The sequence below is a fragment of the Triturus cristatus genome, chromosome 7, assembly GCF_964204655.1.
Source record: "Triturus cristatus chromosome 7, aTriCri1.1, whole genome shotgun sequence".
NCBI classification, from domain to species: domain Eukaryota; kingdom Metazoa; phylum Chordata; class Amphibia; order Caudata; family Salamandridae; genus Triturus; species Triturus cristatus.
Window position 1 is genome coordinate 1,736,135,215 of NC_140590.1, and position 13,295 is coordinate 1,736,148,509.

The following is a 13,295-nucleotide window of genomic DNA, read 5'->3' on the forward strand; positions in this document are numbered from 1 at the left end:
GGATAAGGATCATTTCACACCGAGTGATTTAATATGAGGGATTTTCCCACATAGCACTGCGACAGATGGGTGCGCTAGTTTGTGCCCGGAGTTAGTGCAGATTATATTTTCGTGGCATTTAATTAAATTAGGTAGCAGCTTTTATTCTCCTTTTTTGCAAACTCGGAGGCATTTGCAAAGGTTAGAAAAAACAATGTTCGTGGAAGAAAAACTTTACAGATTTGAACAGCTCTTGCAGGAAGGGGAAACATCCTTTACCACGATGGCGTTACAACGAGGAACGTTTACCACGCAACACTTACCTCGTAGACGTCTTCACCACGCGTTCTTCTTCAACGAACATTTTTACCACGCAAGTCTTCTTCCGCCTTCATCGTCTGCTACGTCCTGCGTTAACGTCATTAGTGTAGTCCTTTTTTACTGTCTAAGGTGTTGAAGACGCGAGTTAAAGGAAAAAATTAGAAAAAAGAGGGGGCTTGGGGGGTCTCCCCCCAAAAAATATAAAGTAAAAAATAAGAAAAAAAGGGGGGTGGGGGGGGTCCCCCCCCCCAAATAAATAAATTACAAGCATTTACAATGCAACGGTCTCGGCATTGTTAAAGTTAGAGCTATTGGAATTGCTCATGACATTATTTTTGTTTATGTTTTTAAAACATGTAAAGAAACGGCATTGTTATTTACAATGTCAATAGCTTAATCTGTGTGTGGGTGCAAATGCACTAGGTCTCGCATTGGAGAGTGATTAAGCTATTGACATTGTAAATAACAATGCCGTTTCTTGAAATGTTTTAAAAACAAAAACATAAACAAAAATAATGTCATGAGCAATGCCAATAGCTCTAACTTTACCAATGCCGAGACCATTGCATTGTAAATGCTTGTTAAATAATTGTAGCTGGGCATTGGAGGTATAACTAGGCCTGGGCAGTGAATTCTCCTTCGTTAGTGAAGTTTTCCTCGCTCCGCGGAGCACGCAGCGTTCCGTTTGCGGCGTGGAGTTTTTTCCACGATCGCCAATGTTAAGTTGGTGAGCGAGGAAAATCCAACACTAGGCCACCACCCAGCAAGATTTCTCAAAGCAGGTGGTCGCGGATGGTCGCGACTGCTCGCGTTGAAAAACCATCCGTTCGTGTTGACGAAGTTGCCGCAAGAGTAGAAAATCTACTGTAGTGGCAGAAAAAACAGTGCCCTCTTCCGCTGTGCATGGTGACATTCGCACTGATTTTCCTGCACTGGGCAAACACCTGACGCTAAAAATCAGCATAAACGGCACGATCTAATGCACTCTGCCACTAGCGGAATTTCACTTAGCGCAGCTGCGTTTTTTGGTCACTTCGCGGAACTCCGCAAACTCCTACGTAAGGGGTTATTTTATTCTGTTATGTGGACATTTTTCAATTGCATGTGTTTGAACGACTGGGAACCAAATGTATTTACTAAAAACGAAAAGCTGCTATTTCATGGCTTATGTTTTTTTAATAAACTATAAGGTCTGGATTTTAATACAATAGCAAAATGTCGGTACTTCCATAAAATATGAAGATGGTGCTAGTGGATATAGATTGCATTTCCAAATATATATTTGTAATGCTGATATTTGAGTGATAATTATGGCCGCAGTCTGAGTGTCTAACATGTACCATTGGTGTAATGTACCTGCCGTTCTGAACCTAAGGTGCTCGTAATTCTTGTAGAAGCCTACAAAATATTCCTGGCTCTGTAGTGATACTGCCTGAGACTGAAGTTGTGTGGACTCTTGCCACCCTCTCTCATCCTAAGGAGACTCGCCATGACGTATGGCAGTTTACTTGCCACGAGCAGGATGCAATGATGAAATTAAGCAAAAGGTATAAAGGAAAATGGATGCTATGAAAAGTGATGCACCATGCAAAATTGCATTTTATTAATTGCCTTCATCATCTGTTGCTTTTCAGATGTTTTATAGGTTGATAGTGATGACAAAATACTTTTTTTCGATCATTTCTTTGGGACTGTTGAACTCTCCACACTTTAGCAGGTAGCCAAACCATGGCAGCATTGGATTTTCTTTGAGTCTCCCTTTATAAGTTTGTTGGGTGTGGCCAGGGTTATGGTGTAGGTGCTTACGTGCTAACTTGGTTGTTTGGCTTGTGCGTTGCCCATTAGATTTCTTGTAAGTTAATTAATTTGAGGCATTTGCTGATGCAGTTCTAGCCTGATCTACACCTGCTGATGTAACTGCACTGTTTGGTGGGTGGAAAGTGTCCTGTATGATGTACTGTTGCATGATGGGGTTTAGTGGGTGGAAATTGTTCTGTTTGATGCACTGCTGTATGATGGGGTCTGGTGGGTGGTAAGTGTCCTGTTTAATGTACTGCTGTATGATGGGGTCTGGTGGGTGGTAAGTGTCCTGTTTAATGTACTGTTGTATGATGGGGTCTGGTGGGTGGTAAGTGTCCTGTTTAATGTACTGCTGTATGATGGGGTCTGGTGGGTGGTAAGTGTCCTGTTTAATGTACTGCTGTATGATGGGGTCTGGTGGGTGGTAAGTGTCCTGTTTAATGTACTGTTGTATGATGGGGATTGGTGGGTGGTAAGTGTCCTGTATGACGCGCTGTTGTATGATGGTGTTCGTGGGTGGTTAGTGTCCTGTATGATACGCTGTTGTAGGATGATGTTTGGTGTGTGGTAAGTGTCCTGTATGATATACTGTGTATGATGGTGTTTGGTGGGTGGTAAGTGTCCTGTTTAATGTACTGTTGTATGATGGGGTCTGGTGGGTGGTAAGTGTCCTGTTTAATGTACTGCTGTATGATGGGGTCTGGTGGGTGGTAAGTGTCCTGTTTAATGTACTGTTGTATGATGGGGTCTGGTGGGTGGTAAGTGTCCTGTTTAATGTACTGCTGTATGATGGGGTCTGGTGGGTGGTAAGTGTCCTGTTTAATGTACTGTTGTATGATGGGGTCTGGTGGGTGGTAAGTGTCCTGTTTAATGTACTGCTGTATGATGGGGTCTGGTGGGTGGTAAGTGTCCTGTTTAATGTACTGTTGTATGATGGGGATTGGTGGGTGGTAAGTGTCCTGTATGACGCGCTGTTGTATGATGGTGTTCGTGGGTGGTTAGTGTCCTGTATGATACGCTGTTGTAGGATGATGTTTGGTGTGTGGTAAGTGTCCTGTATGATATACTGTGTATGATGGTGTTTGGTGGGTGGTAAGTGTTCTGTTTGATGTACTGTTGTATGATGGGGATTGGTGGGTGGTAAGTGTCCTGTATGATGAACTGTTGTATGATGGGGATTGGTGGGTGGTAAGTGTCCTGTATGATGTACAGTTGTATGATGGTTCGAGTTGGGCGAGTCCCTGTAAGCTCGAGTCAGATGCCGGGCTTTAGCTCAGCTCAAGGTCCTCTTTGACCCTCAGACCAAAAACGTGCCAGCCTTTCACATGGTGCCACCAGGGGCGTAGCGTAGGGGGTGATTGGGGTGCCAATAATTCTATTCTCTAGTAAAATAGTTGGGTACAGGTATTTTCAGTTGGGTATGGTGAGTAGTCTGTCGGATTCCACCTGGAAGTTTTACATAACCACACAGACAAATCACACCCACACAAACACTGTCTCTCGTCTGTTTTACAAAAGTGTTGGTTATTTTACAAAATATTGTGTTTTAAGCGCTCCTTACAGTCTGCACTCCGCTTCCTTTCCACCGTCACTTAAACTCCTCTTTTGCACCTTTTCTATTATAATGTGTTTTAACATGGTATGCCCGCATGGTTGTCAGAAAACCTGAAGCTCACCCCCCCCCCCTAATCTTGCTGACCAAGCTACGCCCCTGGGTGCCACTCGTGCTCTAACCCCATCTGCCAAGAATTACAAGAAAGACAAAGCAGTAACCTTTGATGTAACAATGGGTGAAAGAAAGATTCATTTGGAGGCTGAACTGCACAACATGGAAGAGTAAAACCTAGGATGAGTCCCGGCTTCCCTGCGTAACCAAATAGTGATCTGTAGCAAATTGCGTATTCCACGAAGCCTCCTTCTTTCTTAATTAGCACATATGAAAGCAGATTCAAATATATGCGTTCAGGATGTGCGCTGTACAAAAGCCCTCGTGTTTGATTTAATGCACTCTATTCTTTCTCCATGTATATAATAAGATTCTAGGCCACATATTGGGCGCACATGAAGATGCGCTTGCCTCTTAGTTCACTGGTGACGCTGTCCTCAGGGCGGAGAGAGTGAATGTTACCAAATTCAGGTTTATAAACTTTGAATAAATGCTTCTCAATGCAGTGATCTAATCTGATGTAGTAAAGTGAAACGGTTCCGAAGGCTAAAGAAGTATATTTGTTTGAACTTTGAAGAGACTTTATGTCAGTTTTTGATGTTTGTGGCACGGTTCACTTGCCAAATATTTTCATGGCTCTACTCATACCAGGGCTCTCAGAGCCGAGCCAGACTCTCGGCTCTGCCCGTGTACTTCTTGGCCACCTCTGATGATGGATGGTACAGGGTAATGGGTGAATGCTGCTGTGGGCACGTCGATATCCACCTAAGTTCTACACCCGTTCACATTTACATTTTTTGGATGTGTGTGAGGTGTTGTATCTAACACGGTGTTTTGAAGGCTTGGGTAGTCATTGGTGGTGGTAAGCGCTTTTGGAAACCATATGGCATGTTTGGACGGTTTCGTTTGTCTGCACTGAGCTCTGTCTAATGTGTCCTGTAGAAGGTAATTTTAGTTTTGAGTATAGTTGATGAACCATTACAACTGTTTAAGATCTATCTGAGGTGCATGTGCACGTGGTTTGTTCTTTTAAAAGCATACTGTGGGGCTGACTTGTAGAGCATCGCAAGGAAAGACATACAATGAACTTAAAAATAATATGGAGTGTAGACCGCCATGTACATTTAGAGATGACTTTGATGGGAAATGCCCGCTAATTCGACATGTGGTATCAAGCTGCTAGGCATGGACGCCCAAGGCCCTTCGAAGTGCAGCCACTCTAGAGCCCTTTGTCCTTCTAGGTCTACTGTTTGTTGGACTGGTGCACGAAGTGAGCCCCACTCAGGTGCCATATACCTGGAGATAACAACCCTCCTCCCAGGTGTCGTGTGTGGGAGAATAGTGCACCCTCATCTCTATTCTCGCCTCACAGGGCACTTTGTGCTTCAAAAGTGTAAAGTGTGCTGTAGAATGTCCTCAGTTGAAGAACCTCCAATCCAAAGTCACGTGGAGGGAGTTTGATTGTCTCGATCACTATCGTTCCTGGCAGATCACCAACGTCCAGTGCTGTATTCAGTGCGCATGCGCAGCATGTTTCCGGCACAAATTGGGGCGGGGACAGTGAGAGCTGACCGTTCCTTGTGAAGAATCCTACAGTTTTACATTGAAACTAATAATTTTGAGTTCACCTGAGGCATTTAGCATAGGACTAAGAAAAGGCGCGCACGTACTTCTTACTGTCATTTATTTTATGTCCATGGGAAAGGATCTGTGGGGTCTATTAGTGATTAGCACCTTAAGACTGGTTATATAGAAATTTTCTATAAATATATAATTTTACTAAAATTCTATTAAAGTGCCTCTGCTTAGCCTCAGGTCGGTGCCTTTCCTTTTGCTGTTTCGGTACTCTAAAACAGGCGGGTTTTAAATGTACTTGTGAAATGGGTGCATTTTACTAATTTGCTTTTAAATGTAGGAGATAAAATAGATTTCTAGGAGTGTAAATAATTTATAGAAAGCACTTAACTTTTAACATTTTTGTAAAGGGTTATTTCCTTGAATCAAAATGGATGCTCGTTATATCGACCTTCGGAGAGAAGAAAGGCCCAATCCTCTTTTCTCGAACTGAAAACTTTGCGCTAGCAGTTCTACATAGATCTCGGCATAAGCTATTTAATTCACTATGCTAGTTTACAATGATATCTTCATTCAAAGTCTGCACTTTATGAAGCGTGCTATATATAATCTGGGTCACTGAAATGCTGGGATTTTGCGGCTGCAGCGTTTTCCACGTAATTATGGTTTTGCCACATAATTCATCACCTGCTGCATAATCTGCTGATTTAAAAAAAAAAAACTGTTTCTAGGCCAAACGGATCAGGTTACTAAAACGCCGCAACCCGTGTTGCTGCTCAGTGGAAGGCCCTTGCAAAGTATGACTGGTCGTCATTCGTTGCTTGTTGCTGTATTTGGGTGTCCGACTGGTTCTAATGATGTGAATGAAACCGTAAGTGTTAACATATATAAACAATGTAAAATATGTGAGGCAATACTTTTACAAAATGTGCCACAATATATTTTGCCTTTTATTGGCGCATAATTAAGTAATTCCCGACACATAGTTTGGTTGCCCCCTGTCGCATAATTTCCGTGGCCCTGGCACTTAACTGTTATCCTAATGCACATAAGTGTATGTTTAGCTTTGTAGCTCTTAGGATCAAACAACAAAGGAACAGCGCCCTCTAGAGGAGTGAAGTCGCAGGAGCGGTCTGATCTGAAACATCGGATAGGTGCGTTTCGAGGTGCACGCGCCCGTCAGATTTGAGGTATGTAGAGGCGCTGTGGACACCATTCTATATTTTGGAGGCCTAGACCCACTCCAAGGATCGGCAACTAGTGTCCACCTCGTGTTTTAGGGTGCTAAACTCATACCACTGCCTCTCCCACCTATTCTATCTATATACAAGCCCGGGAGCACCGCTAACCATTGGGAAGGAAAGGCAGGGACATCGGTGACGGACAAACCGAGACCGTGCTGAGTGAGGAGCCTGCTTTGGTGAAAGTGGAAATGGAGGGAGGAAAGCTGTGTGAGGGGCTCGACGAAAGGTCCGATCTGTGACGAGAGAGGGGGTCTGTGTCTGGAAGAGTGTTAAGGGTGCTTCACTCTACTGAGTAATCCCGAAGAGAACTCACCATATTGTCCTGTTGAGGCACAAGTTACAAAAAATACCATAACCCGTAGCTACGCCATATCACTTAGGAGTAGCTTTCTCGTCCCCACCATTAAACCGAAAGGTTTGCGGGTTTTTTTCTTGCTGGATGAAAAGTGGTTGTTTCTTGTTTTGTGTCAGGTAAATTTTGAAACAGAAAATTGTGAACTTGGTGTTACATGCGAACCGAGTCCTGATAACGCCTGCTTGTTTAATTGATAGAGATCGCCATGTTGGCTAAATGTTTTGCTGCCGAGTCAAAAACGGCGATATAAATTAAAGTGCAAACTTTGCCCATTCAGCAGGGCTCTTTGTGCTTGGGGTCAGGTGTGGGGGGCAGCGCCTTTGTGTGGATACCTTGGATGTGCCCCGCCCCTCCGCTCTTCTAGGCGCTGTCCATGGGCACGGAGAGATTAAGTGATTTGCGCAGAATCACAGGATGTTGAGCCGACGCCGAGACTCAACCCGGATTACTTTATTTTTTGAAAGCACAGCTTGAACTGGTAGACTGTACGGTTGGTTCATCACGTCTTACAGCAGTGCTAATACTTAATAGTGCTACACTTGCACTTCTCAACAGCTCTGCTATCTAAGTCCATGAAATACCTCGGAATGAGAGATGCGCCGGAGGTATGTCGGAATGCTTTTCTGCGAATGTCTTTGTGCTGCGGGTATATCGGGAACGGAGCGCGCCTGCTTTAATTCCCTGTTAACGCCCTGCTGTTTTAGAGCGGAGCGGAGACTCCGGGTTACGGAATGAGCACGGACGCTGCCCATGACGCGGGTCCGTCACCTCAGCGGCCAAGCACAGAGCTCCTGCCGTACAGTAGGAGATCAGGTGAGGGAGCAACGCCGGGACACCACCGCCTTTCTCCGAGGCACAGCAGAAAATGCCTCGGAGAAAGGGAGTGTCCTTTTCGGATTGGGGGGCGTGTTTTGCTGTTGTCTCCTCCCTGAGACTTCTCGCAAAAAACACGCCCCCCGATCCGAAAAGGACGGGGCAGGATTAGAGTGACGGGACCTCTTCTCCAATGGCTGGCCAGCATTTACTAGGCCAGCCAATGGAGAACAGGGAAGAAGAGGGGCGGGTTCAAGCCCCTCTTCTCCCAAGTCATTATGTCTCGCGAGCGAGACTGCGCAAGTGCAGCCATCGCTAGCCGAGACCTAAAAATAACGTGGGGAAGGACAGGAAATCGACGTCGTTTTATGAGAAAGGAAGAACGAAGAGACGACGTGAAGAGGTAAGGGAAATACAAATTTAAAAAACACATATATATATATATATATATATATAGAGGGTAACGGGAAGGGATAATTAAAAAAAGTATTGGGGGAAGGGGGATCACGTAAGGGTACAGGGGAGGGGTATAACCTTTACCAAGAGTATTCCATTACCATGCAAGTATGCGTGGTAAAGGAATATTAGCGGTAAAGATTATGCGAGGAAAAATCATTCCGTTGTAACGCATGCGTGGTAAAGGCATGCGTTGCAACGGAATTCGTTGTAACGACATATATTCGCAGGAAGCTGGTCTATTGAGAGGGCAGTAGTTGATAGAGCAAAGTGACAACTCTGGAGACCATGTCGTCATCTGTGTGGTGGCTAGGCAGAAAAGGGGCAGACTTGGTGAGCCTTTTGATCCCTGGCCAGGGTTACCATATAACCATGTCACAAGGCCTTAATGTTAGAGCTCTGGAGTTGTTTTTTTTGTTGTTGTAAAAATGAATGTTTTGGAGTGTTTTCATTTCTGTAGATCTGAAGTTAACGAGGACTACAACTCCCAGCATGCATTTTATTGCTACATGGGAGGCCCAGCTGGAGCACAGAGCCTCTGATGAGATGGCGTCGTCTCGTATCTGTGTGCCCCCAGTAATTGTAAATATTGCTCATCACGTTTCCGACCCTCTTTACAAAACTCCCGCAGCATAACGTGTTGTGGGATAGCTGTTTGCTTCTGAATCAGTGACGTGACCTGATTAGCTCTATTTGCAATGATGTACAATCTGTAAAGGTTTTTATGCAGGCACTTCGGTCATTTCCGGAAGCTGCTTGTAATTTAGCTGCTGGACCCCCGTGATGCTGCTTTCAAAGGAAGCTAAACACGGCCCAGAAAAATGATCTGCTCAGAGTGCGCTGTTTATGTCTCACAACTGTCGTGTGTTAACTATGTGATTTCCTGGTTACACTGTTTTTTTGTGGTTTAATGACAGTCTGTGTGTTAACTGTGACATACATCCGACAAATGTGACATAAACCTGTGAATCCAAAATGCTTCTCTATGAATTGATGTTTCCCCACATTTCAGTATCTGCATTGCACGCCTTTGACTTATTGGTGTACGGATTTGTTTGCTTAAAATTAACTGTGTACTTTCTCAATGAAGAATGCGACAATATTTTATGAGGGTTCCTGAATGTAAAAGCTATTAGCTTTTGGCCACATTTTTAACGAAAGTGTGCAGGAAAATTCACCTTTTTTCACATGTTACATTTTTTTTTCTGGGGGTGAGGCCCCTTTCAAACCTCATTTCCCTTGAAATGCGCAGACAAACTCATGGCTTGTTCATGCGCCACACCACTTTCAAAGTTCATCGACCGCCACTGGCTCAGGCACAATATGCCCCCCTCCCCCAAATCAGCATACGCAAAGATTGTCCTCTGGAACTCATAAAAATTGGCAATTTCTTAAATGCTAAATAATACAATCATATTGCTTTATTAACCTCCCTGCTTCCTCAAGTTTGCTTGAAAATGCACCCGTTGTCCACTCTTTTTTTTTTTTTTTTTTTTTTCTTCTAAATTTTCTTGGGGGAGGGGGATAACCCCCGGCCCCTCCCCCCACACCCACTTTGACTTCGGGCTTGCTCGCTACACTCACTCGCAATAGTGCAGTACGGCAATAATTTTAGGGCTCACCACTTTCAAATTTCACCAACCGCCACTGGCTTCAGCTGCAGTGTAATGCAGGGAGCCTTCTGTGCTGGGAAACCGAAGGCGAGCAGACAGATAAACAAGCCTTCTTGCCAGGGTGCCTGCTTACCTGAAAGAAATGTAAATTTGTACAACAGGCCGATCTGTAAATGTAAAGGGAGTTCGGAATACCAATGTTGGCTGTAAGTAATGGAATCACTCTACACTTCTGATGCCCCAGATGTATTATTTTCCAGTGGTGTTAGAAAGGAGTTGAGCTGTTGAGCAGCTGAGCTGTGAAGTGTGTGCTTCTTAAAGGGGTGTAACACAGGGGCTGCTGGGGCCGGTGCTACCCCTCACTGCTCCACCCAGGATTCTGTTCTGTGGCTCTCTGGTTACAAACACAGATCTCTAATGGAGGTTTCATAAACTACGATAGTGCAATTTCCACTGATTAACTCGCCCTTTTTTACATTTAAGCGGTGTGATATTTTATATGTACACACCTGAAGGTGAAGGTTACAGAATATTTTGTGTTTTTAGCCACGCCTTTGACCTTGCCCCCTTGCACGGCCACCGTTGTGCACAGCGTCACAGTTCCCTTACTTTTAATCCACTTCGACCACTGGTTTTACTCGCTCGTCTACCGTGGGTCTTTCTCTGGCCTCCGAAGCCTCTTCTTTTCTCCGTTTCAGCTCAAGTCTGCACTTCCTCCTTCCTCTGCCCCGCGGTTCCTCTTATTTCATACTTTATTCACCCCAACCCTTCCTTCCTTTACTCCCTCTCTATATAACCTCTTTTCTCCCTCTGACCTCTCCTCCTTCCTTTCTTCACTCCCCACTCCGTGCATTCCTCTCCACTCTCCCAGGAAATTGTGCACCACTCCCCTCAGGCGCATCTCACCTCCCCCGCCCCTCCCCAAACACACCTTTTCCTCACCTTCCTCCTCTTCTCTACTCCTCTTGCCTCTGCTGCCGCGCACCCCCAAACGCACTCTGCTCTTCGAGGTTGTCTGGGGAGGGGGGGGGGGGGGCTGTGTCCATCCACCAGGGGTACAGGTCAGCGCTGCTCCAACTCCCGTGTTTCCTACATAGGGTGAGTCACTCCTTAGGTTGCCAGTCCGGTTGTGCCAGCTCGGCTCATACCATTCCGATGCGCAGGGTTCGTGCCACTTTGACATATATCTCCAGTTATTGGCAACTATTGTGAAGCGCTCCGACACCTTCGGGTAAAGTCCGCGCTATATAAAAACGCATGAAATAACACAAATCTACGACTTTAGACAATACTGCAAGTGATTCGGAGGACCATGAGGTAATCCGAAGGAGGCCGCACGGTATGTTTATATGCGGCCGCCTCCCCTGCCGAGCTTGGATTCGTCCAAACACTTGTTGCTCTGTGCACCTGCGTTCCCAGCTCGCTGATCTCACTTCCTTGACAGACACAAAGCGGCCTGCCGCCGCCAACACAACCTTTTGGACTGCAGAAATAGAAGTGCCACAAACCGAGGCGAGCACACAGGACAATCGTTGGGAGTACCGTTACTGTACCCGTGAAACCAAGGAGTGGTGTCCGAGTGTTAAGTTCCTCGGGGCGTAATGTAGGCAGGGTCACTGGAATTATGCGGCAGGGTTAATTAAATTATGCAACAAGAAAAGGCACATTATTCAGCATAATGCAGCACATTTTGTGATAGTATTGCTTAATTATTTCTACACATGCTAAAACTGTCTGATTATTTTTACATATGTCTGAGCAAAGCTCTCATCGCGAGTACCAGTTTAACACCCAGATACTGCATTAAGCAACGAAAGGCGACCAGTCAACGTTTTCAAAGGGTCTTCACTTTGTGGCAACCGAGGTAGCCTTATTTTTACTAACTTTTGATACGTTTGAGCTAGAAATATTTTTTGGGGTTAAAATCTGCAGATAATGGATTGTGCGTAAACTTTGGCAAGTCCGTAACTATGTGGATAACACCACATGCGCAAAATCTCATAATTCCACTGTCCTTGGAGATAGTGCCATGAAGCCTCCTCACCACAGGATCGATTCATTTTCCAAAAAACATGCGAGTGCAGGTTGCCAAAACCTTACTCAGGAGACCCCTAGTGGTGTCGCTAGAAATTCATTGTTTTTAAGGGCGTACACGAGGAGACCTAGCTACTCCTGATGGGTTCACGTCACCAATATCATGAGTATTTGTGAAGCGTGCCCACGCATGCGTGGGTCCGTAATGCTGTAATTGACACATGCTGGCAGTAAGAGTTGGTTCATTAACATATCCTCAGGCCAGGAGTCGGCTTTCACCCTTGCTCTGCACGCGCTCTTATTGTTTACATCGTGACGTACACAGACGCCGATGGCACTCGAGGATCGTCTCTCGTCGGATCTGCCCATCTCCCTGCCTCCTGTCACCTCAGAGACCCGGAAGAATGTCACCCCGAGCCATAACTCCAGGTAGACTCTCACCATCTGAGTGAACATACCACCTCCATAACCTCTGACCCCAGTAGCACCAGGGTCAGAGATCACTGCAGATGTACACTGCTGCAGGGTCTGGGGGTCCTCATCCCACCCAAGCAGTAGAACGAGGGGACCAGACAGTGCTACCCCAGCCAGACACCAGCCTCCCTTCCTGATGCTTTAAAGCGGTCACTGTGTAGTGTGGTCATAGAGGGACCAAGAACACAAAAGTACATTATCCGATGAGCGGCATCAGGGAGCGAGGAAAGAAGTTGGGAATGTTAGGTTGAATATGTGGTTGGAAAGAAGTTGGGGATGTGAGTGAGGTTGAATGTGTGGTTGGAAAGAAGTTAGGGGTGTGAGGTTGAATGTGTGGTTGGTAAGAGGTTGGTGGTGTGAGGTTGAATGTGTTGTTAGAAAGAAGTTAGGGGTGTGAGGTTGAATGTGGTTGGGGGTGTGAGGTTGAATGTGTGGTTGGTGGTGTGAGGTTGAATGTGTGGTTAGAAAGAAGTTAGAGGTGTGAGGTTGAATGTGGTTGGGGGTGTGAGGTTGAATGTGGTTGGGGGTGTGAGGTTGAATGTGGTTGGGGGTGTGAGGTTGAATGTGGTTGGGGGTGTGAGGTTGAATGTGTGGTTGGGTGTGTGAGGTTGAACGTGTGGCTGGAAAGAGGTTGGGAGTGTGAGGTTGAATGTGTGGTTGGGGGTGTGAGGTTGAATGTGTGGTTGGGGGGTGAGGTTGGGGTGTGAGGTTGAATGTGTGGCTGGAAACAGGTTGGAGGTGAGGTTGAATGTGTGGCTGGAAAGAGGTTGGGGGTGAGGTTGAATGTGTGGTTGGGGGGTGAGGTTGGTGGTGTGAGGTTGAATGTGTTGTTAGAAAGAAGTTAGGGGTGTGAGGTTGAATGTGGTTGGGGGTGTGAGGTTGAATGTGTGGTTGGGGGTGTGAGGTTGAATGTGTGGTTGGGGGGTGTGAGGTTGAATGTGTGGCTGGAAAGAGGTTGGGGTGTG

The 13,295-nt window shown here is 45.7% G+C and overlaps 1 protein-coding gene and 1 long non-coding RNA gene across 3 annotated transcripts in view; one reads left to right on the forward strand and one right to left on the reverse strand.

Annotated features, from left to right (window-relative positions):
- Positions 1-10,939, reverse strand: part of LOC146812938 (uncharacterized) — a 156,030-nt gene extending 145,091 nt beyond the window's left edge. The window contains exon 1 of the long non-coding RNA XR_014966938.1: positions 10,765-10,939. This is a non-coding gene — a long non-coding RNA (uncharacterized LOC146812938). The remainder of the gene's footprint in view (positions 1-10,764) is intronic.
- LOC146812939 (uncharacterized) overlaps positions 1-13,295 on the forward strand; it is a 280,949-nt gene that overhangs the window by 8,183 nt on the left and 259,471 nt on the right. The window lies entirely within an intron of this gene.